Source organism: Hyla sarda, unplaced genomic scaffold (assembly GCF_029499605.1).
Source record: "Hyla sarda isolate aHylSar1 unplaced genomic scaffold, aHylSar1.hap1 scaffold_506, whole genome shotgun sequence".
Classification (NCBI taxonomy): Eukaryota; Metazoa; Chordata; class Amphibia; order Anura; family Hylidae; genus Hyla; species Hyla sarda.
The window spans coordinates 123,657-147,921 of NW_026610517.1; the positions used below are offsets into that span (position 1 = coordinate 123,657).

The 24,265-nt window shown below is 45.8% G+C and overlaps 10 non-coding genes across 10 annotated transcripts; all 10 read right to left on the reverse strand.

Annotated features, from left to right (window-relative positions):
- Window positions 1–2,032: 2,032 nt before the first annotated feature.
- Window positions 2,033–2,223, reverse strand: LOC130337802 (U2 spliceosomal RNA). The gene has a single exon (XR_008878629.1). It is a non-coding gene; the product is annotated as a U2 spliceosomal RNA (small nuclear RNA).
- Window positions 2,224–4,309: 2,086 nt separating this feature from the next.
- LOC130337746 (U2 spliceosomal RNA) lies at window positions 4,310–4,500 on the reverse strand. The gene has a single exon (XR_008878583.1). It is a non-coding gene; the product is annotated as a U2 spliceosomal RNA (small nuclear RNA).
- A 2,091-nt stretch (window positions 4,501–6,591) lies between these two features.
- LOC130337803 (U2 spliceosomal RNA) lies at window positions 6,592–6,782 on the reverse strand. The gene has a single exon (XR_008878630.1). It is a non-coding gene; the product is annotated as a U2 spliceosomal RNA (small nuclear RNA).
- Window positions 6,783–8,879: 2,097 nt separating this feature from the next.
- On the reverse strand, window positions 8,880–9,070 carry LOC130337805 (U2 spliceosomal RNA). Its single transcript, XR_008878631.1, has one exon. It is a non-coding gene; the product is annotated as a U2 spliceosomal RNA (small nuclear RNA).
- Window positions 9,071–11,157: 2,087 nt separating this feature from the next.
- Window positions 11,158–11,348, reverse strand: LOC130337806 (U2 spliceosomal RNA). The gene has a single exon (XR_008878632.1). It is a non-coding gene; the product is annotated as a U2 spliceosomal RNA (small nuclear RNA).
- Window positions 11,349–13,438: 2,090 nt separating this feature from the next.
- LOC130337807 (U2 spliceosomal RNA) lies at window positions 13,439–13,629 on the reverse strand. The gene has a single exon (XR_008878633.1). It is a non-coding gene; the product is annotated as a U2 spliceosomal RNA (small nuclear RNA).
- A 2,090-nt stretch (window positions 13,630–15,719) lies between these two features.
- Window positions 15,720–15,910, reverse strand: LOC130337693 (U2 spliceosomal RNA). Its single transcript, XR_008878533.1, has one exon. It is a non-coding gene; the product is annotated as a U2 spliceosomal RNA (small nuclear RNA).
- A 2,086-nt stretch (window positions 15,911–17,996) lies between these two features.
- On the reverse strand, window positions 17,997–18,187 carry LOC130337695 (U2 spliceosomal RNA). The gene has a single exon (XR_008878534.1). It is a non-coding gene; the product is annotated as a U2 spliceosomal RNA (small nuclear RNA).
- Window positions 18,188–20,274: 2,087 nt separating this feature from the next.
- Window positions 20,275–20,465, reverse strand: LOC130337752 (U2 spliceosomal RNA). Its single transcript, XR_008878588.1, has one exon. It is a non-coding gene; the product is annotated as a U2 spliceosomal RNA (small nuclear RNA).
- Window positions 20,466–22,559: 2,094 nt separating this feature from the next.
- LOC130337696 (U2 spliceosomal RNA) lies at window positions 22,560–22,750 on the reverse strand. Its single transcript, XR_008878535.1, has one exon. It is a non-coding gene; the product is annotated as a U2 spliceosomal RNA (small nuclear RNA).
- Between the last annotated feature and the right edge of the window lie 1,515 nt (window positions 22,751–24,265).

Genomic DNA, 24,265 nt, shown 5'->3' on the forward strand with positions numbered 1-24,265 from the left:
GCTGTCAGGGAGGCTGCCAGACAATTTTCCATGCACACTCTGGGCTGGGGGGCAGTCAACCACCAGTACACACAGCAGAACCTAAACCCATACCATTATTGCTAAGCAGCAAGACAGGGGCCCATTGCACTCCCACGGGGCCTTTTTAAATGCAATCCATAACCCGGATTTGCCAGGAACCCTTCTTACTCCTCCTACTTGCATGTGACACTGGGCTTAGGATCTGCATAGGAAACACACACACAAGCACACACCTACCTTTGTTGCCTGCAGATGCCTCCTTGGCTGTCCCCAAACGGTATCAAACCAACACCCACGGGAAGCTGTAAGCATAGAGGACATGCCTGCACCCCATTGGACTTACCTGTGTGGGTTAAATCCGGGTTATTTGACAACCTATGGCGGTGATGGTTCTGCTCAGGCAGAGCAGTGCTGATGCTCCTCATAAAGCTGTCGCTGCTGTGAAGGTTCTAGGTGACATCACAAATCCCTATGGTTACATACACAACAAAGCTGGGTTGTTGTTGTTTACACTCTGCAAGGCCTGTGGAAGTGAGTGACATCATAGCACTGTAGTTCTGAGGGTTCTAGATGGATGCAACAATCTCCTGTTGCTTCTATGAAGGCCATAATAGACGACATCACCAAACAGCTCCATAGTCACATACACAGCAAAGGAGAGATGTTGTTTACACCTAGTGATGTCAGTGGTATTGAGTGACATCACAGCACAGTGCTAAGGCTCCTGGGCCTGGACACAGCAGCGGCTGCAATATCTCAACGGAGAATACGTTTATATATATGTGTGTGTGTGCGCGTATATATATATATATATATATATATATATATATATATATATATTTCTCCGCCGAAATCACTTTTAAACCCATTTCCACCTTTTTTTCCCTTCTCTTCCTCTTACTTTTTTTTCACGTTTTTTTACGTTTTTCTCCTTTTCGCCTCTTTTCTGGGCGTATTATTCTTCTTTTTCTTCTTTTTTTTCGTCTAATGCATACCCCATCAGTGCAGCAATGGTTATTCAATACCGCCAGCAGATGGAGACACTGGGGGATAATTTTCTAAGGATTTATACTTATTTTTCCTGTCTGAATTTGTCGCACAGAAAGTTGCAGGCCAAATATGTGTGACATTTCTGCGACTTTAGCTTCTAGAGCATTTTTACAACATTATACATAGGTGCTGAATACATAAAAAGCGACTGTTCAGCGACAGACAAGTCGCATCGGCTGAAAGTAGGCCAGAATGTCAGTCCATGTTGGAGCAGGTTTAGATACAGTCTAAAGTATAGATCTCAAAGTCTGTGCACAGAATTTAGCAAGGGCCTCGCACCTTCTGATGCATCAGGTAGGTGCACAATAGCATAGCCTAACCCTCTGTACTTTGGTCTATATTGATGCGGGACATAGACAGCCAGCTGATGACCAATCCATTAGTGCAATGGATGGCTGGAAGCATTTGTCTTTGCCTTTGCAATACCACAGAAGCAATGCATGGTCAATGTACAGCAATGACACACCTGTGTGAACAGCCAGGAGACCCCCCCCCATGTTATGTTACATAGTTACATAGTTAGTACGGTCGAAAAAAGACATATGTCCATCAAGTTCAACCAGGGAATTAAGGGGTAGGGGTGTGGCGCGATATTGGGGAAGGGATGAGATTTTATATTTCTTCATAAGCATTAATCTTATTTTGTCAATTAGGAACATTCAGCACCCACCCGCTATCAAGGCAGCTGCCTATCATGTCATGCCCTACCTGCACAGGTGTGCTGGCTACTCAAATGATCCAATTAAGGAGGCCATTTAGTCAGCAGCAGCAGAAGTCCTGTGCCTGGACGCTCCAACAGCGGCCAGACACAAGCAGAAGCAGAAGCAGCAGAAGCAGCAGCAGCACCACCTTTTGTTTTTTGGCTGCAGCAGCAGCAGCAAGGCCCACAGGGCTGGCTAGCTGGCTAGCCAGCAAGCAGGTAGCAATGAAAGTAGGAATCTTTCTTTTTAACCCTGTAAGGGGGTGGTGCACTGTACCCGAAGATACTGCCATATCGGGTCAATGCATAGGGCGACGGAAGCAAGCTTCGAAATCGGCCCCCGTTCTCAAAAATCCATTTAATATATGGTCCCCAGATAGGGGACGTATCAGATATTAAACTGATAAGAACAGATACTACACTTGATCTTAGCCAAAAGGCCGAGAAGCGATAACCGTGAAAGGGGCGGGCCCAACAAGGTCCCCTTCATGGGCACTATCACTGCTTGCTGTCAGGGAGGCTGCCAGACAATTTTCCATGCACACTCTGGGCTGGGGGGCAGTCAACCACCAGTACACACAGCAGAACCTAAACCCATACCATTATTGCTAAGCAGCAAGACAGGGGCCCATTGCACTCCCACGGGGCCTTTTTAAATGCAATCCATAACCCGGATTTGCCAGGAACCCTTCTTACTCCTCCTACTTGCATGTGACACTGGGCTTAGGATCTGCATAGGAAACACACACACAAGCACACACCTACCTTTGTTGCCTGCAGATGCCTCCTTGGCTGTCCCCAAACGGTATCAAACCAACACCCACGGGAAGCTGTAAGCATAGAGGACATGCCTGCACCCCATTGGACTTACCTGTGTGGGTTAAATCCGGGTTATTTGACAACCTATGGCGGTGATGGTTCTGCTCAGGCAGAGCAGTGCTGATGCTCCTCATAAAGCTGTCGCTGCTGTGAAGGTTCTAGGTGACATCACAAATCCCTAGGGTTACATACACAACAAAGCTGGGTTGTTGTTGTTTACACTCTGCAAGGCCTGTGGAAGTGAGTGACATCATAGCACTGTAGTTCTGAGGGTTCTAGATGGATGCAACAATCTCCTGTTGCTTCTATGAAGGCCATAATAGACGACATCACCAAACAGCTCCATAGTCACATACACAGCAAAGGAGAGATGTTGTTTACACCTAGTGATGTCAGTGGTATTGAGTGACATCACAGCACAGTGCTAAGGCTCCTGGGCCTGGACACAGCAGCGGCTGCAATATCTCAACGGAGAATACGTTTATATATATGTGTGTGTGTGCGCGTATATATATATATATATATATATATATATATATATATATATATTTCTCCGCCGAAATCACTTTTAAACCCATTTCCACCTTTTTTTCCCTTCTCTTCCTCTTACTTTTTTTTCACGTTTTTTTACGTTTTTCTCCTTTTCGCCTCTTTTCTGGGCGTATTATTCTTCTTTTTCTTCTTTTTTTTCGTCTAATGCATACCCCATCAGTGCAGCAATGCTTATTCAATACCGCCAGCAGATGGAGACACTGGGGGATAATTTTCTAAGGATTTATACTGATTTTTCCTGTCTGAATTTGTCGCACAGAAAGTTGCAGGCCAAATATGTGTGACATTTCTGCGACTTTAGCTTCTAGAGCATTTTTACAACATTATACATAGGTGCTGAATACATAAAAAGCGACTGTTCAGCGACAGACAAGTCGCATCGGCTGAAAGTAGGCCAGAATGTCAGTCCATGTTGGAGCAGGTTTAGATACAGTCTAAAGTATAGATCTCAAAGTCTGTGCACAGAATTTAGCAAGGGCCTCGCACCTTCTGATGCATCAGGTAGGTGCACAATAGCATAGCCTAACCCTCTGTACTTTGGTCTATATTGATGCGGGACATAGACAGCCAGCTGATGACCAATCCATTAGTGCAATGGATGGCTGGAAGCATTTGTCTTTGCCTTTGCAATACCACAGAAGCAATGCATGGTCAATGTACAGCAATGACACACCTGTGTGAACAGCCAGGAGACCCCCCCCATGTTATGTTACATAGTTACATAGTTAGTACGGTCGAAAAAAGACATATGTCCATCAAGTTCAACCAGGGAATTAAGGGGTAGGGGTGTGGCGCGATATTGGGGAAGGGATGAGATTTTATATTTCTTCATAAGCATTAATCTTATTTTGTCAATTAGGAACATTCAGCACCCACCCGCTATCAAGGCAGCTGCCTATCATGTCATGCCCTACCTGCACAGGTGTGCTGGCTACTCAAATGATCCAATTAAGGAGGCCATTTAGTCAGCAGCAGCAGAAGTCCTGTGCCTGGACGCTCCAACAGCGGCCAGACACAAGCAGAAGCAGAAGCAGCAGAAGCAGCAGCAGCACCACCTTTTGTTTTTTGGCTGCAGCAGCAGCAGCAAGGCCCACAGGGCTGGCTAGCTGGCTAGCCAGCAAGCAGGTAGCAATGAAAGTAGGAATCTTTCTTTTTAACCCTGTAAGGGGGTGGTGCACTGTACCCGAAGATACTGCCATGTCGGGTCAATGCATAGGGCGACGGAAGCAAGCTTCGAAATCGGCCCCCGTTCTCAAAAATCCATTTAATATATGGTCCCCAGATAGGGGACGTATCAGATATTAAACTGATAAGAACAGATACTACACTTGATCTTAGCCAAAAGGCCGAGAAGCGATAACCGTGAAAGGGGCGGGCCCAACAAGGTCCCCTTCATGGGCACTATCACTGCTTGCTGTCAGGGAGGCTGCCAGACAATTTTCCATGCACACTCTGGGCTGGGGGGCAGTCAACCACCAGTACACACAGCAGAACCTAAACCCATACCATTATTGCTAAGCAGCAAGACAGGGGCCCATTGCACTCCCACGGGGCCTTTTTAAATGCAATCCATAACCCGGATTTGCCAGGAACCCTTCTTACTCCTCCTACTTGCATGTGACACTGGGCTTAGGATCTGCATAGGAAACACACACACAAGCACACACCTACCTTTGTTGCCTGCAGATGCCTCCTTGGCTGTCCCCAAACGGTATCAAACCAACACCCACGGGAAGCTGTAAGCATAGAGGACATGCCTGCACCCCATTGGACTTACCTGTGTGGGTTAAATCCGGGTTATTTGACAACCTATGGCGGTGATGGTTCTGCTCAGGCAGAGCAGTGCTGATGCTCCTCATAAAGCTGTCGCTGCTGTGAAGGTTCTAGGTGACATCACAAATCCCTATGGTTACATACACAACAAAGCTGGGTTGTTGTTGTTTACACTCTGCAAGGCCTGTGGAAGTGAGTGACATCATAGCACTGTAGTTCTGAGGGTTCTAGATGGATGCAACAATCTCCTGTTGCTTCTATGAAGGCCATAATAGACGACATCACCAAACAGCTCCATAGTCACATACACAGCAAAGGAGAGATGTTGTTTACACCTAGTGATGTCAGTGGTATTGAGTGACATCACAGCACAGTGCTAAGGCTCCTGGGCCTGGACACAGCAGCGGCTGCAATATCTCAACGGAGAATACGTTTATATATATGTGTGTGTGTGCGCGTATATATATATATATATATATATATATATATATATATATATATATATTTCTCCGCCGAAATCACTTTTAAACCCATTTCCACCTTTTTTTCCCTTCTCTTCCTCTTACTTTTTTTTCACGTTTTTTTACGTTTTTCTCCTTTTCGCCTCTTTTCTGGGCGTATTATTCTTCTTTTTCTTCTTTTTTTTCGTCTAATGCATACCCCATCAGTGCAGCAATGCTTATTCAATACCGCCAGCAGATGGAGACACTGGGGGATAATTTTCTAAGGATTTATACTTATTTTTCCTGTCTGAATTTGTCGCACAGAAAGTTGCAGGCCAAATATGTGTGACATTTCTGCGACTTTAGCTTCTAGAGCATTTTTACAACATTATACATAGGTGCTGAATACATAAAAAGCGACTGTTCAGCGACAGACAAGTCGCATCGGCTGAAAGTAGGCCAGAATGTCAGTCCATGTTGGAGCAGGTTTAGATACAGTCTAAAGTATAGATCTCAAAGTCTGTGCACAGAATTTAGCAAGGGCCTCGCACCTTCTGATGCATCAGGTAGGTGCACAATAGCATAGCCTAACCCTCTGTACTTTGGTCTATATTGATGCGGGACATAGACAGCCAGCTGATGACCAATCCATTAGTGCAATGGATGGCTGGAAGCATTTGTCTTTGCCTTTGCAATACCACAGAAGCAATGCATGGTCAATGTACAGCAATGACACACCTGTGTGAACAGCCAGGAGACCCCCCCCCATGTTATGTTACATAGTTACATAGTTAGTACGGTCGAAAAAAGACATATGTCCATCAAGTTCAACCAGGGAATTAAGGGGTAGGGGTGTGGCGCGATATTGGGGAAGGGATGAGATTTTATATTTCTTCATAAGCATTAATCTTATTTTGTCAATTAGGAACATTCAGCACCCACCCGCTATCAAGGCAGCTGCCTATCATGTCATGCCCTACCTGCACAGGTGTGCTGGCTACTCAAATGATCCAATTAAGGAGGCCATTTAGTCAGCAGCAGCAGAAGTCCTGTGCCTGGACGCTCCAACAGCGGCCAGACACAAGCAGAAGCAGAAGCAGCAGAAGCAGCAGCAGCACCACCTTTTGTTTTTTGGCTGCAGCAGCAGCAGCAAGGCCCACAGGGCTGGCTAGCTGGCTAGCCAGCAAGCAGGTAGCAATGAAAGTAGGAATCTTTCTTTTTAACCCTGTAAGGGGGTGGTGCACTGTACCCGAAGATACTGCCATATCGGGTCAATGCATAGGGCGACGGAAGCAAGCTTCGAAATCGGCCCCCGTTCTCAAAAATCCATTTAATATATGGTCCCCAGATAGGGGACGTATCAGATATTAAACTGATAAGAACAGATACTACACTTGATCTTAGCCAAAAGGCCGAGAAGCGATAACCGTGAAAGGGGCGGGCCCAACAAGGTCCCCTTCATGGGCACTATCACTGCTTGCTGTCAGGGAGGCTGCCAGACAATTTTCCATGCACACTCTGGGCTGGGGGGCAGTCAACCACCAGTACACACAGCAGAACCTAAACCCATACCATTATTGCTAAGCAGCAAGACAGGGGCCCATTGCACTCCCACGGGGCCTTTTTAAATGCAATCCATAACCCGGATTTGCCAGGAACCCTTCTTACTCCTCCTACTTGCATGTGACACTGGGCTTAGGATCTGCATAGGAAACACACACACAAGCACACACCTACCTTTGTTGCCTGCAGATGCCTCCTTGGCTGTCCCCAAACGGTATCAAACCAACACCCACGGGAAGCTGTAAGCATAGAGGACATGCCTGCACCCCATTGGACTTACCTGTGTGGGTTAAATCCGGGTTATTTGACAACCTATGGCGGTGATGGTTCTGCTCAGGCAGAGCAGTGCTGATGCTCCTCATAAAGCTGTCGCTGCTGTGAAGGTTCTAGGTGACATCACAAATCCCTATGGTTACATACACAACAAAGCTGGGTTGTTGTTGTTTACACTCTGCAAGGCCTGTGGAAGTGAGTGACATCATAGCACTGTAGTTCTGAGGGTTCTAGATGGATGCAACAATCTCCTGTTGCTTCTATGAAGGCCATAATAGACAACATCACCAAACAGCTCCATAGTCACATACACAGCAAAGGAGAGATGTTGTTTACACCTAGTGATGTCAGTGGTATTGAGTGACATCACAGCACAGTGCTAAGGCTCCTGGGCCTGGACACAGCAGCGGCTGCAATATCTCAACGGAGAATACGTTTATATATATGTGTGTGTGTGCGCGTATATATATATATATATATATATATATATATATATATATATATATATATATATTTCTCCGCCGAAATCACTTTTAAACCCATTTCCACCTTTTTTTCCCTTCTCTTCCTCTTACTTTTTTTTCACGTTTTTTTACGTTTTTCTCCTTTTCGCCTCTTTTCTGGGCGTATTATTCTTCTTTTTCTTCTTTTTTTTCGTCTAATGCATACCCCATCAGTGCAGCAATGCTTATTCAATACCGCCAGCAGATGGAGACACTGGGGGATAATTTTCTAAGGATTTATACTGATTTTTCCTGTCTGAATTTGTCGCACAGAAAGTTGCAGGCCAAATATGTGTGACATTTCTGCGACTTTAGCTTCTAGAGCATTTTTACAACATTATACATAGGTGCTGAATACATAAAAAGCGACTGTTCAGCGACAGACAAGTCGCATCGGCTGAAAGTAGGCCAGAATGTCAGTCCATGTTGGAGCAGGTTTAGATACAGTCTAAAGTATAGATCTCAAAGTCTGTGCACAGAATTTAGCAAGGGCCTCGCACCTTCTGATGCATCAGGTAGGTGCACAATAGCATAGCCTAACCCTCTGTACTTTGGTCTATATTGATGCGGGACATAGACAGCCAGCTGATGACCAATCCATTAGTGCAATGGATGGCTGGAAGCATTTGTCTTTGCCTTTGCAATACCACAGAAGCAATGCATGGTCAATGTACAGCAATGACACACCTGTGTGAACAGCCAGGAGACCCCCCCCCATGTTATGTTACATAGTTACATAGTTAGTACGGTCGAAAAAAGACATATGTCCATCAAGTTCAACCAGGGAATTAAGGGGTAGGGGTGTGGCGCGATATTGGGGAAGGGATGAGATTTTATATTTCTTCATAAGCATTAATCTTATTTTGTCAATTAGGAACATTCAGCACCCACCCGCTATCAAGGCAGCTGCCTATCATGTCATGCCCTACCTGCACAGGTGTGCTGGCTACTCAAATGATCCAATTAAGGAGGCCATTTAGTCAGCAGCAGCAGAAGTCCTGTGCCTGGACGCTCCAACAGCGGCCAGACACAAGCAGAAGCAGAAGCAGCAGAAGCAGCAGCAGCACCACCTTTTGTTTTTTGGCTGCAGCAGCAGCAGCAAGGCCCACAGGGCTGGCTAGCTGGCTAGCCAGCAAGCAGGTAGCAATGAAAGTAGGAATCTTTCTTTTTAACCCTGTAAGGGGGTGGTGCACTGTACCCGAAGATACTGCCATATCGGGTCAATGCATAGGGCGACGGAAGCAAGCTTCGAAATCGGCCCCCGTTCTCAAAAATCCATTTAATATATGGTCCCCAGATAGGGGACGTATCAGATATTAAACTGATAAGAACAGATACTACACTTGATCTTAGCCAAAAGGCCGAGAAGCGATAACCGTGAAAGGGGCGGGCCCAACAAGGTCCCCTTCATGGGCACTATCACTGCTTGCTGTCAGGGAGGCTGCCAGACAATTTTCCATGCACACTCTGGGCTGGGGGGCAGTCAACCACCAGTACACACAGCAGAACCTAAACCCATACCATTATTGCTAAGCAGCAAGACAGGGGCCCATTGCACTCCCACGGGGCCTTTTTAAATGCAATCCATAACCCGGATTTGCCAGGAACCCTTCTTACTCCTCCTACTTGCATGTGACACTGGGCTTAGGATCTGCATAGGAAACACACACACAAGCACACACCTACCTTTGTTGCCTGCAGATGCCTCCTTGGCTGTCCCCAAACGGTATCAAACCAACACCCACGGGAAGCTGTAAGCATAGAGGACATGCCTGCACCCCATTGGACTTACCTGTGTGGGTTAAATCCGGGTTATTTGACAACCTATGGCGGTGATGGTTCTGCTCAGGCAGAGCAGTGCTGATGCTCCTCATAAAGCTGTCGCTGCTGTGAAGGTTCTAGGTGACATCACAAATCCCTATGGTTACATACACAACAAAGCTGGGTTGTTGTTGTTTACACTCTGCAAGGCCTGTGGAAGTGAGTGACATCATAGCACTGTAGTTCTGAGGGTTCTAGATGGATGCAACAATCTCCTGTTGCTTCTATGAAGGCCATAATAGACAACATCACCAAACAGCTCCATAGTCACATACACAGCAAAGGAGAGATGTTGTTTACACCTAGTGATGTCAGTGGTATTGAGTGACATCACAGCACAGTGCTAAGGCTCCTGGGCCTGGACACAGCAGCGGCTGCAATATCTCAACGGAGAATACGTTTATATATATGTGTGTGTGTGCGCGTATATATATATATATATATATATATATATATATATATATATATTTCTCCGCCGAAATCACTTTTAAACCCATTTCCACCTTTTTTTCCCTTCTCTTCCTCTTACTTTTTTTTCACGTTTTTTTACGTTTTTCTCCTTTTCGCCTCTTTTCTGGGCGTATTATTCTTCTTTTTCTTCTTTTTTTTCGTCTAATGCATACCCCATCAGTGCAGCAATGCTTATTCAATACCGCCAGCAGATGGAGACACTGGGGGATAATTTTCTAAGGATTTATACTGATTTTTCCTGTCTGAATTTGTCGCACAGAAAGTTGCAGGCCAAATATGTGTGACATTTCTGCGACTTTAGCTTCTAGAGCATTTTTACAACATTATACATAGGTGCTGAATACATAAAAAGCGACTGTTCAGCGACAGACAAGTCGCATCGGCTGAAAGTAGGCCAGAATGTCAGTCCATGTTGGAGCAGGTTTAGATACAGTCTAAAGTATAGATCTCAAAGTCTGTGCACAGAATTTAGCAAGGGCCTCGCACCTTCTGATGCATCAGGTAGGTGCACAATAGCATAGCCTAACCCTCTGTACTTTGGTCTATATTGATGCGGGACATAGACAGCCAGCTGATGACCAATCCATTAGTGCAATGGATGGCTGGAAGCATTTGTCTTTGCCTTTGCAATACCACAGAAGCAATGCATGGTCAATGTACAGCAATGACACACCTGTGTGAACAGCCAGGAGACCCCCCCCCATGTTATGTTACATAGTTACATAGTTAGTACGGTCGAAAAAAGACATATGTCCATCAAGTTCAACCAGGGAATTAAGGGGTAGGGGTGTGGCGCGATATTGGGGAAGGGATGAGATTTTATATTTCTTCATAAGCATTAATCTTATTTTGTCAATTAGGAACATTCAGCACCCACCCGCTATCAAGGCAGCTGCCTATCATGTCATGCCCTACCTGCACAGGTGTGCTGGCTACTCAAATGATCCAATTAAGGAGGCCATTTAGTCAGCAGCAGCAGAAGTCCTGTGCCTGGACGCTCCAACAGCGGCCAGACACAAGCAGAAGCAGAAGCAGCAGAAGCAGCAGCAGCACCACCTTTTGTTTTTTGGCTGCAGCAGCAGCAGCAAGGCCCACAGGGCTGGCTAGCTGGCTAGCCAGCAAGCAGGTAGCAATGAAAGTAGGAATCTTTCTTTTTAACCCTGTAAGGGGGTGGTGCACTGTACCCGAAGATACTGCCATATCGGGTCAATGCATAGGGCGACGGAAGCAAGCTTCGAAATCGGCCCCCGTTCTCAAAAATCCATTTAATATATGGTCCCCAGATAGGGGACGTATCAGATATTAAACTGATAAGAACAGATACTACACTTGATCTTAGCCAAAAGGCCGAGAAGCGATAACCGTGAAAGGGGCGGGCCCAACAAGGTCCCCTTCATGGGCACTATCACTGCTTGCTGTCAGGGAGGCTGCCAGACAATTTTCCATGCACACTCTGGGCTGGGGGGCAGTCAACCACCAGTACACACAGCAGAACCTAAACCCATACCATTATTGCTAAGCAGCAAGACAGGGGCCCATTGCACTCCCACGGGGCCTTTTTAAATGCAATCCATAACCCGGATTTGCCAGGAACCCTTCTTACTCCTCCTACTTGCATGTGACACTGGGCTTAGGATCTGCATAGGAAACACACACACAAGCACACACCTACCTTTGTTGCCTGCAGATGCCTCCTTGGCTGTCCCCAAACGGTATCAAACCAACACCCACGGGAAGCTGTAAGCATAGAGGACATGCCTGCACCCCATTGGACTTACCTGTGTGGGTTAAATCCGGGTTATTTGACAACCTATGGCGGTGATGGTTCTGCTCAGGCAGAGCAGTGCTGATGCTCCTCATAAAGCTGTCGCTGCTGTGAAGGTTCTAGGTGACATCACAAATCCCTATGGTTACATACACAACAAAGCTGGGTTGTTGTTGTTTACACTCTGCAAGGCCTGTGGAAGTGAGTGACATCATAGCACTGTAGTTCTGAGGGTTCTAGATGGATGCAACAATCTCCTGTTGCTTCTATGAAGGCCATAATAGACGACATCACCAAACAGCTCCATAGTCACATACACAGCAAAGGAGAGATGTTGTTTACACCTAGTGATGTCAGTGGTATTGAGTGACATCACAGCACAGTGCTAAGGCTCCTGGGCCTGGACACAGCAGCGGCTGCAATATCTCAACGGAGAATACGTTTATATATATGTGTGTGTGTGCGCGTATATATATATATATATATATATATATATATATATATATATATATTTCTCCGCCGAAATCACTTTTAAACCCATTTCCACCTTTTTTTCCCTTCTCTTCCTCTTACTTTTTTTTCACGTTTTTTTACGTTTTTCTCCTTTTCGCCTCTTTTCTGGGCGTATTATTCTTCTTTTTCTTCTTTTTTTTCGTCTAATGCATACCCCATCAGTGCAGCAATGCTTATTCAATACCGCCAGCAGATGGAGACACTGGGGGATAATTTTCTAAGGATTTATACTGATTTTTCCTGTCTGAATTTGTCGCACAGAAAGTTGCAGGCCAAATATGTGTGACATTTCTGCGACTTTAGCTTCTAGAGCATTTTTACAACATTATACATAGGTGCTGAATACATAAAAAGCGACTGTTCAGCGACAGACAAGTCGCATCGGCTGAAAGTAGGCCAGAATGTCAGTCCATGTTGGAGCAGGTTTAGATACAGTCTAAAGTATAGATCTCAAAGTCTGTGCACAGAATTTAGCAAGGGCCTCGCACCTTCTGATGCATCAGGTAGGTGCACAATAGCATAGCCTAACCCTCTGTACTTTGGTCTATATTGATGCGGGACATAGACAGCCAGCTGATGACCAATCCATTAGTGCAATGGATGGCTGGAAGCATTTGTCTTTGCCTTTGCAATACCACAGAAGCAATGCATGGTCAATGTACAGCAATGACACACCTGTGTGAACAGCCAGGAGACCCCCCCCCCATGTTATGTTACATAGTTACATAGTTAGTACGGTCGAAAAAAGACATATGTCCATCAAGTTCAACCAGGGAATTAAGGGGTAGGGGTGTGGCGCGATATTGGGGAAGGGATGAGATTTTATATTTCTTCATAAGCATTAATCTTATTTTGTCAATTAGGAACATTCAGCACCCACCCGCTATCAAGGCAGCTGCCTATCATGTCATGCCCTACCTGCACAGGTGTGCTGGCTACTCAAATGATCCAATTAAGGAGGCCATTTAGTCAGCAGCAGCAGAAGTCCTGTGCCTGGACGCTCCAACAGCGGCCAGACACAAGCAGAAGCAGAAGCAGCAGAAGCAGCAGCAGCACCACCTTTTGTTTTTTGGCTGCAGCAGCAGCAGCAAGGCCCACAGGGCTGGCTAGCTGGCTAGCCAGCAAGCAGGTAGCAATGAAAGTAGGAATCTTTCTTTTTAACCCTGTAAGGGGGTGGTGCACTGTACCCGAAGATACTGCCATATCGGGTCAATGCATAGGGCGACGGAAGCAAGCTTCGAAATCGGCCCCCGTTCTCAAAAATCCATTTAATATATGGTCCCCAGATAGGGGACGTATCAGATATTAAACTGATAAGAACAGATACTACACTTGATCTTAGCCAAAAGGCCGAGAAGCGATAACCGTGAAAGGGGCGGGCCCAACAAGGTCCCCTTCATGGGCACTATCACTGCTTGCTGTCAGGGAGGCTGCCAGACAATTTTTCATGCACACTCTGGGCTGGGGGGCAGTCAACCACCAGTACACACAGCAGAACCTAAACCCATACCATTATTGCTAAGCAGCAAGACAGGGGCCCATTGCACTCCCACGGGGCCTTTTTAAATGCAATCCATAACCCGGATTTGCCAGGAACCCTTCTTACTCCTCCTACTTGCATGTGACACTGGGCTTAGGATCTGCATAGGAAACACACACACAAGCACACACCTACCTTTGTTGCCTGCAGATGCCTCCTTGGCTGTCCCCAAACGGTATCAAACCAACACCCACGGGAAGCTGTAAGCATAGAGGACATGCCTGCACCCCATTGGACTTACCTGTGTGGGTTAAATCCGGGTTATTTGACAACCTATGGCGGTGGTGGTTCTGCTCAGGCAGAGCAGTGCTGATGCTCCTCATAAAGCTGTCGCTGCTGTGAAGGTTCTAGGTGACATCACAAATCCCTATGGTTACATACACAACAAAGCTGGGTTGTTGTTGTTTACACTCTGCAAGGCCTGTGGAAGTGAGTGACATCATAGCACTGTAGTTCTGAGGGTTCTAGATGGATGCAACAATCTCCTGTTGCTTCTATGAAGGCCATAATAGACGACATCACCAAACAGCTCCATAGTCACATACACAGCAAAGGAGAGATGTTGTTTACACCTAGTGATGTCAGTGGTATTGAGTGACATCACAGCACAGTGCTAAGGCTCCTGGGCCTGGACACAGCAGCGGCTGCAATATCTCAACGGAGAATACGTTTATATATATGTGTGTGTGTGCGCGTATATATATATATATATATATATATATATATATATATATATATATATTTCTCCGCCGAAATCACTTTTAAACCCATTTCCACCTTTTTTTCCCTTCTCTTCCTCTTACTTTTTTTTCACGTTTTTTTACGTTTTTCTCCTTTTCGCCTCTTTTCTGGGCGTATTATTCTTCTTTTTCTTCTTTTTTTTCGTCTAATGCATACCCCATCAGTGCAGCAATGCTTATTCAATACCGCCAGCAGATGGAGACACTGGGGGATAATTTTCTAAGGATTTATACTGATTTTTCCTGTCTGAATTTGTCGCACAGAAAGTTGCAGGCCAAATATGTGTGACATTTCTGCGACTTTAGCTTCTAGAGCATTTTTACAACATTATACATAGGTGCTGAATACATAAAAAGCGACTGTTCAGCGACAGACAAGTCGCATCGGCTGAAAGTAGGCCAGAATGTCAGTCCATGTTGGAGCAGGTTTAGATACAGTCTAAAGTATAGATCTCAAAGTCTGTGCACAGAATTTAGCAAGGGCCTCGCACCTTCTGATGCATCAGGTAGGTGCACAATAGCATAGCCTAACCCTCTGTACTTTGGTCTATATTGATGCGGGACATAGACAGCCAGCTGATGACCAATCCATTAGTGCAATGGATGGCTGGAAGCATTTGTCTTTGCCTTTGCAATACCACAGAAGCAATGCATGGTCAATGTACAGCAATGACACACCTGTGTGAACAGCCAGGAGACCCCCCCCATGTTATGTTACATAGTTACATAGTTAGTACGGTCGAAAAAAGACATATGTCCATCAAGTTCAACCAGGGAATTAAGGGGTAGGGGTGTGGCGCGATATTGGGGAAGGGATGAGATTTTATATTTCTTCATAAGCATTAATCTTATTTTGTCAATTAGGAACATTCAGCACCCACCCGCTATCAAGGCAGCTGCCTATCATGTCATGCCCTACCTGCACAGGTGTGCTGGCTACTCAAATGATCCAATTAAGGAGGCCATTTAGTCAGCAGCAGCAGAAGTCCTGTGCCTGGACGCTCCAACAGCGGCCAGACACAAGCAGAAGCAGAAGCAGCAGAAGCAGCAGCAGCACCACCTTTTGTTTTTTGGCTGCAGCAGCAGCAGCAAGGCCCACAGGGCTGGCTAGCTGGCTAGCCAGCAAGCAGGTAGCAATGAAAGTAGGAATCTTTCTTTTTAACCCTGTAAGGGGGTGGTGCACTGTACCCGAAGATACTGCCATATCGGGTCAATGCATAGGGCGACGGAAGCAAGCTTCGAAATCGGCCCCCGTTCTCAAAAATCCATTTAATATATGGTCCCCAGATAGGGGACGTATCAGATATTAAACTGATAAGAACAGATACTACACTTGATCTTAGCCAAAAGGCCGAGAAGCGATAACCGTGAAAGGGGCGGGCCCAACAAGGTCCCCTTCATGGGCACTATCACTGCTTGCTGTCAGGGAGGCTGCCAGACAATTTTCCATGCACACTCTGGGCTGGGGGGCAGTCAACCACCAGTACACACAGCAGAACCTAAACCCATACCATTATTGCTAAGCAGCAAGACAGGGGCCCATTGCACTCCCACGGGGCCTTTTTAAATGCAATCCATAACCCGGATTTGCCAGGAACCCTTCTTACTCCTCCTACTTGCATGTGACACTGGGCTTAGGATCTGCATAGGAAACACACACACAAGCACACACCTACCTTTGTTGCCTGCAGATGCCTCCTTGGCTGTCCCCAAACGGTATCAAACCAACACCCACGGGAAGCTGTAAGCATAGAGGACATGCCTGCACCCCATTGGACTTACCTGTGTGGGTTAAATCCGGGTTATTTGACAACCTATGGCGGTGATGGTTCTGCTCAGGCAGAGCAGTGCTGATGCTCCTCATAAAGCTGTCGCTGCTGTGAAGGTTCTAGGTGACATCACAAATCCCTATGGTTACATACACAACAAAGCTGGGTTGTTGTTGTTTACACTCTGCAAGGCCTGTGGAAGTGAGTGACATCATAGCACTGTAGTTCTGAGGGTTCTAGATGGATGCAACAATCTCCTGTTGCTTCTATGAAGGCCATAATAGACGACATCACCAAACAGCTCCATAGTCACATACACAGCAAAGGAGAGATGTTGTTTACACCTAGTGATGTCAGTGGTATTGAGTGACATCACAGCACAGTGCTAAGGCTCCTGGGCCTGGACACAGCAGCGGCTGCAATATCTCAACGGAGAATACGTTTATATATATGTGTGTGTGTGCGCGTATATATATATATATATATATATATATATATATATATATATATTTCTCCGCCGAAATCACTTTTAAACCCATTTCCACCTTTTTTTCCCTTCTCTTCCTCTTACTTTTTTTTCACGTTTTTTTACGTTTTTCTCCTTTTCGCCTCTTTTCTGGGCGTATTATTCTTCTTTTTCTTCTTTTTTTTCGTCTAATGCATACCCCATCAGTGCAGCAATGCTTATTCAATACCGCCAGCAGATGGAGACACTGGGGGATAATTTTCTAAGGATTTATACTGATTTTTCCTGTCTGAATTTGTCGCACAGAAAGTTGCAGGCCAAATATGTGTGACATTTCTGCGACTTTAGCTTCTAGAGCATTTTTACAACATTATACATAGGTGCTGAATACATAAAAAGCGACTGTTCAGCGACAGACAAGTCGCATCGGCTGAAAGTAGGCCAGAATGTCAGTCCATGTTGGAGCAGGTTTAGATACAGTCTAAAGTATAGATCTCAAAGTCTGTGCACAGAATTTAGCAAGGGCCTCGCACCTTCTGATGCATCAGGTAGGTGCACAATAGCATAGCCTAACCCTCTGTACTTTGGTCTATATTGATGCGGGACATAGACAGCCAGCTGATGACCAATCCATTAGTGCAATGGATGGCTGGAAGCATTTGTCTTTGCCTTTGCAATACCACAGAAGCAATGCATGGTCAATGTACAGCAATGACACACCTGTGTGAACAGCCAGGAGACCCCCCCCATGTTATGTTACATAGTTACATAGTTAGTACGGTCGAAAAAAGACATATGTCCATCAAGTTCAACCAGGGAATTAAGGGGTAGGGGTGTGGCGCGATATTGGGGAAGGGATGAGATTTTATATTTCTTCATAAGCATTAATCTTATTTTGTCAATTAGGAACATTCAGCACCCACCCGCTATCAAGGCAGCTGCCTATCATGTCATGCCCTACCTGCACAGGTGTGCTGGCTACTCAAATGATCCAATTAAGGAGGCCATTTAGTCAGCAGCAGCAGAAGTCCTGTGCCTGGACGCTCCAACAGCGGCCAGACACAAGCAGAAGCAGAAGCAGCAGAAGCAGCAGCAGCACCACCTTTTGTTTTTTGGCTGCAGCAGCAGCAGCAAGGCCCACAGGGCTGGCTAGCTGGCTAGCCAGCAAGCAGGTAGCAATGAAAGTAGGAATCTTTCTTTTTAACCCTGTAAGGGGGTGGTGCACTGTACCCGAAGATACTGCCATATCGGGTCAATGCATAGGGCGACGGAAGCAAGCTTCGAAATCGGCCCCCGTTCTCAAAAATCCATTTAATATATGGTCCCCAGATAGGGGACGTATCAGATATTAAACTGATAAGAACAGATACTACACTTGATCTTAGCCAAAAGGCCGAGAAGCGATAACCGTGAAAGGGGCGGGCCCAACAAGGTCCCCTTCATGGGCACTATCACTGCTTGCTGTCAGGGAGGCTGCCAGACAATTTTCCATGCACACTCTGGGCTGGGGGGCAGTCAACCACCAGTACACACAGCAGAACCTAAACCCATACCATTATTGCTAAGCAGCAAGACAGGGGCCCATTGCACTCCCACGGGGCCTTTTTAAATGCAATCCATAACCCGGATTTGCCAGGAACCCTTCTTACTCCTCCTACTTGCATGTGACACTGGGCTTAGGATCTGCATAGGAAACACACACACAAGCACACACCTACCTTTGTTGCCTGCAGATGCCTCCTTGGCTGTCCCCAAACGGTATCAAACCAACACCCACGGGAAGCTGTAAGCATAGAGGACATGCCTGCACCCCATTGGACTTACCTGTGTGGGTTAAATCCGGGTTATTTGACAACCTATGGCGGTGATGGTTCTGCTCAGGCAGAGCAGTGCTGATGCTCCTCATAAAGCTGTCGCTGCTGTGAAGGTTCTAGGTGACATCACAAATCCCTATGGTTACATACACAACAAAGCTGGGTTGTTGTTGTTTACACTCTGCAAGGCCTGTGGAAGTGAGTGACATCATAGCACTGTAGTTCTGAGGGTTCTAGATGGATGCAACAATCTCCTGTTGCTTCTATGAAGGCCATAATAGACGACATCACCAAACAGCTCCATAGTCACATACACAGCAAAGGAGAGATGTTGTTTACACCTAGTGATGTCAGTGGTATTGAGTGACATCACAGCACAGTGCTAAGGCTCCTGGGCCTGGACACAGCAGCGGCTGCAATATCTCAACGGAGAATACGTTTATATATATGTGTGTGTGTGCGCGTATATATATATATATATATATATATATATATATATATATATATATATTTCTCCGCCGAAATCACTTTTAAACCCATTTCCACCTTTTTTTCCCTTCTCTTCCTCTTACTTTTTTTTCACGTTTTTTTACGTTTTTCTCCTTTTCGCCTCTTTTCTGGGCGTATTATTCTTCTTTTTCTTCTTTTTTTTCGTCTAATGCATACCCCATCAGTGCAGCAATGCTTATTCAATACCGCCAGCAGATGGAGACACTGGGGGATAATTTTCTAAGGATTTATACTGATTTTTCCTGTCTGAATTTGTCGCACAGAAAGTTGCAGGCCAAATATGTGTGACATTTCTGCGACTTTAGCTTCTAGAGCATTTTTACAACATTATACATAGGTGCTGAATACATAAAAAGCGACTGTTCAGCGACAGACAAGTCGCATCGGCTGAAAGTAGGCCAGAATGTCAGTCCATGTTGGAGCAGGTTTAGATACAGTCTAAAGTATAGATCTCAAAGTCTGTGCACAGAATTTAGCAAGGGCCTCGCACCTTCTGATGCATCAGGTAGGTGCACAATAGCATAGCCTAACCCTCTGTACTTTGGTCTATATTGATGCGGGACATAGACAGCCAGCTGATGACCAATCCATTAGTGCAATGGATGGCTGGAAGCATTTGTCTTTGCCTTTGCAATACCACAGAAGCAATGCATGGTCAATGTACAGCAATGACACACCTGTGTGAACAGCCAGGAGACCCCCCCCATGTTATGTTACATAGTTACATAGTTAGTACGGTCGAAAAAAGACATATGTCCATCAAGTTCAACCAGGGAATTAAGGGGTAGGGGTGTGGCGCGATATTGGGGAAGGGATGAGATTTTATATTTCTTCATAAGCATTAATCTTATTTTGTCAATTAGGAACATTCAGCACCCACCCGCTATCAAGGCAGCTGCCTATCATGTCATGCCCTACCTGCACAGGTGTGCTGGCTACTCAAATGATCCAATTAAGGAGGCCATTTAGTCAGCAGCAGCAGAAGTCCTGTGCCTGGACGCTCCAACAGCGGCCAGACACAAGCAGAAGCAGAAGCAGCAGAAGCAGCAGCACCACCTTTTGTTTTTTGGCTGCAGCAGCAGCAGCAAGGCCCACAGGGCTGGCTAGCTGGCTAGCCAGCAAGCAGGTAGCAATGAAAGTAGGAATCTTTCTTTTTAACCCTGTAAGGGGGTGGTGCACTGTACCCGAAGATACTGCCATATCGGGTCAATGCATAGGGCGACGGAAGCAAGCTTCGAAATCGGCCCCCGTTCTCAAAAATCCATTTAATATATGGTCCCCAGATAGGGGACGTATCAGATATTAAACTGATAAGAACAGATACTACACTTGATCTTAGCCAAAAGGCCGAGCAGCGATAACCGTGAAAGGGGCGGGCCCAACAAGGTCCCCTTCATGGGCACTATCACTGCTTGCTGTCAGGGAGGCTGCCAGACAATTTTCCATGCACACTCTGGGCTGGGGGGCAGTCAACCACCAGTACACACAGCAGAACCTAAACCCATACCATTATTGCTAAGCAGCAAGACAGGGGCCCATTGCACTCCCACGGGGCCTTTTTAAATGCAATCCATAACCCGGATTTGCCAGGAACCCTTCTTACTCCTCCTACTTGCATGTGACACTGGGCTTAGGATCTGCATAGGAAACACACACACAAGCACACACCTACCTTTGTTGCCTGCAGATGCCTCCTTGGCTGTCCCCAAACGGTATCAAACCAACACCCACGGGAAGCTGTAAGCATAGAGGACATGCCTGCACCCCATTGGACTTACCTGTGTGGGTTAAATCCGGGTTATTTGACAACCTATGGCGGTGATGGTTCTGCTCAGGCAGAGCAGTGCTGATGCTCCTCATAAAGCTGTCGCTGCTGTGAAGGTTCTAGGTGACATCACAAATCCCTATGGTTACATACACAACAAAGCTGGGTTGTTGTTGTTTACACTCTGCAAGGCCTGTGGAAGTGAGTGACATCATAGCACTGTAGTTCTGAGGGTTCTAGATGGATGCAACAATCTCCTGTTGCTTCTATGAAGGCCATAATAGACGACATCACCAAACAGCTCCATAGTCACATACACAGCAAAGGAGAGATGTTGTTTACACCTAGTGATGTCAGTGGTATTGAGTGACATCACAGCACAGTGCTAAGGCTCCTGGGCCTGGACACAGCAGCGGCTGCAATATCTCAACGGAGAATACGTTTATATATATGTGTGTGTGTGCGCGTATATATATATATATATATATATATATATATATATATATATATATATATATTTCTCCGCCGAAATCACTTTTAAACCCATTTCCACCTTTTTTTCCCTTCTCTTCCTCTTACTTTTTTTTCACGTTTTTTTACGTTTTTCTCCTTTTCGCCTCTTTTCTGGGCGTATTATTCTTCTTTTTCTTCTTTTTTTTCGTCTAATGCATACCCCATCAGTGCAGCAATGCTTATTCAATACCGCCAGCAGATGGAGACACTGGGGGATAATTTTCTAAGGATTTATACTGATTTTTCCTGTCTGAATTTGTCGCACAGAAAGTTGCAGGCCAAATATGTGTGACATTTCTGCGACTTTAGCTTCTAGAGCATTTTTACAACATTATACATAGGTGCTGAATACATAAAAAGCGACTGTTCAGCGACAGACAAGTCGCATCGGCTGAAAGTAGGCCAGAATGTCAGTCCATGTTGGAGCAGGTTTAGATACAGTCTAAAGTATAGATCTCAAAGTCTGTGCACAGAATTTAGCAAGGGCCTCGCACCTTCTGATGCATCAGGTAGGTGCACAATAGCATAGCCTAACCCTCTGTACTTTGGTCTATATTGATGCGGGACATAGACAGCCAGCTGATGACCAATCCATTAGTGCAATGGATGGCTGGAAGCATTTGTCTTTGCCTTTGCAATACCACAGAAGCAATGCATGGTCAATGTACAGCAATGACACACCTGTGTGAACAGCCAGGAGACCCCCCCCATGTTATGTTACATAGTTACATAGTTAGTACGGTCGAAAAAAGACATATGTCCATCAAGTTCAACCAGGGAATTAAGGGGTAGGGGTGTGGCGCGATATTGGGGAAGGGATGAGATTTTATATTTCTTCATAAGCATTAATCTTATTTTGTCAATTAGGAACATTCAGCACCCACCCGCTATCAAGGCAGCTGCCTATCATGTCATGCCCTACCTGCACAGGTGTGCTGGCTACTCAAATGATCCAATTAAGGAGGCCATTTAGTCAGCAGCAGCAGAAGTCCTGTGCCTGGACGCTCCAACAGCGGCCAGACACAAGCAGAAGCAGAAGCAGCAGAAGCAGCAGCAGCACCACCTTTTGTTTTTTGGCTGCAGCAGCAGCAGCAAGGCCCACAGGGCTGGCTAGCTGGCTAGCCAGCAAGCAGGTAGCAATGAAAGTAGGAATCTTTCTTTTTAACCCTGTAAGGGGGTGGTGCACTGTACCCGAAGATACTGCCATATCGGGTCAATGCATAGGGCGACGGAAGCAAGCTTCGAAATCGGCCCCCGTTCTCAAAAATCCATTTAATATATGGTCCCCAGATAGGGGACGTATCAGATATTAAACTGATAAGAACAGATACTACACTTGATCTTAGCCAAAAGGCCGAGAAGCGATAACCGTGAAAGGGGCGGGCCCAACAAGGTCCCCTTCATGGGCACTATCACTGCTTGCTGTCAGGGAGGCTGCCAGACAATTTTCCATGCACACTCTGGGCTGGGGGGCAGTCAACCACCAGTACACACAGCAGAACCTAAACCCATACCATTATTGCTAAGCAGCAAGACAGGGGCCCATTGCACTCCCACGGGGCCTTTTTAAATGCAATCCATAACCCGGATTTGCCAGGAACCCTTCTTACTCCTCCTACTTGCATGTGACACTGGGCTTAGGATCTGCATAGGAAACACACACACAAGCACACACCTACCTTTGTTGCCTGCAGATGCCTCCTTGGCTGTCCCCAAACGGTATCAAACCAACACCCACGGGAAGCTGTAAGCATAGAGGACATGCCTGCACCCCATTGGACTTACCTGTGTGGGTTAAATCCGGGTTATTTGACAACCTATGGCGGTGATGGTTCTGCTCAGGCAGAGCAGTGCTGATGCTCCTCATAAAGCTGTCGCTGCTGTGAAGGTTCTAGGTGACATCACAAATCCCTATGGTTACATACACAACAAAGCTGGGTTGTTGTTGTTTACACTCTGCAAGGCCTGTGGAAGTGAGTGACATCATAGCACTGTAGTTCTGAGGGTTCTAGATGGATGCAACAATCTCCTGTTGCTTCTATGAAGGCCATAATAGACGACATCACCAAACAGCTCCATAGTCACATACACAGCAAAGGAGAGATGTTGTTTACACCTAGTGATGTCAGTGGTATTGAGTGACATCACAGCACAGTGCTAAGGCTCCTGGGCCTGGACACAGCAGCGGCTGCAATATCTCAACGGAGAATACGTTTATATATATGTGTGTGTGTGCGCGTATTATATATATATATATATATATATATATATATATATATATATATATATACTCCGCCGAAATCACTTTTAAACCCATTTCCACCTTTTTTTCCCTTCTCTTCCTCTTACTTTTTTTTCACGTTTTTTTACGTTTTTCTCCTTTTCGCCTCTTTTCTGGGCGTATTATTCTTCTTTTTCTTCTTTTTTTTCGTCTAATGCATACCCCATCAGTGCAGCAATGCTTATTCAATACCGCCAGCAGATGGAGACACTGGGGGATAATTTTCTAAGGATTTATACTGATTTTTCCTGTCTGAATTTGTCGCACAGAAAGTTGCAGGCCAAATATGTGTGACATTTCTGCGACTTTAGCTTCTAGAGCATTTTTACAACATTATACATAGGTGCTGAATACATAAAAAGCGACTGTTCAGCGACAGACAAGTCGCATCGGCTGAAAGTAGGCCAGAATGTCAGTCCATGTTGGAGCAGGTTTAGATACAGTCTAAAGTATAGATCTCAAAGTCTGTGCACAGAATTTAGCAAGGGCCTCGCACCTTCTGATGCATCAGGTAGGTGCACAATAGCATAGCCTAACCCTCTGTACTTTGGTCTATATTGATGCGGGACATAGACAGCCAGCTGATGACCAATCCATTAG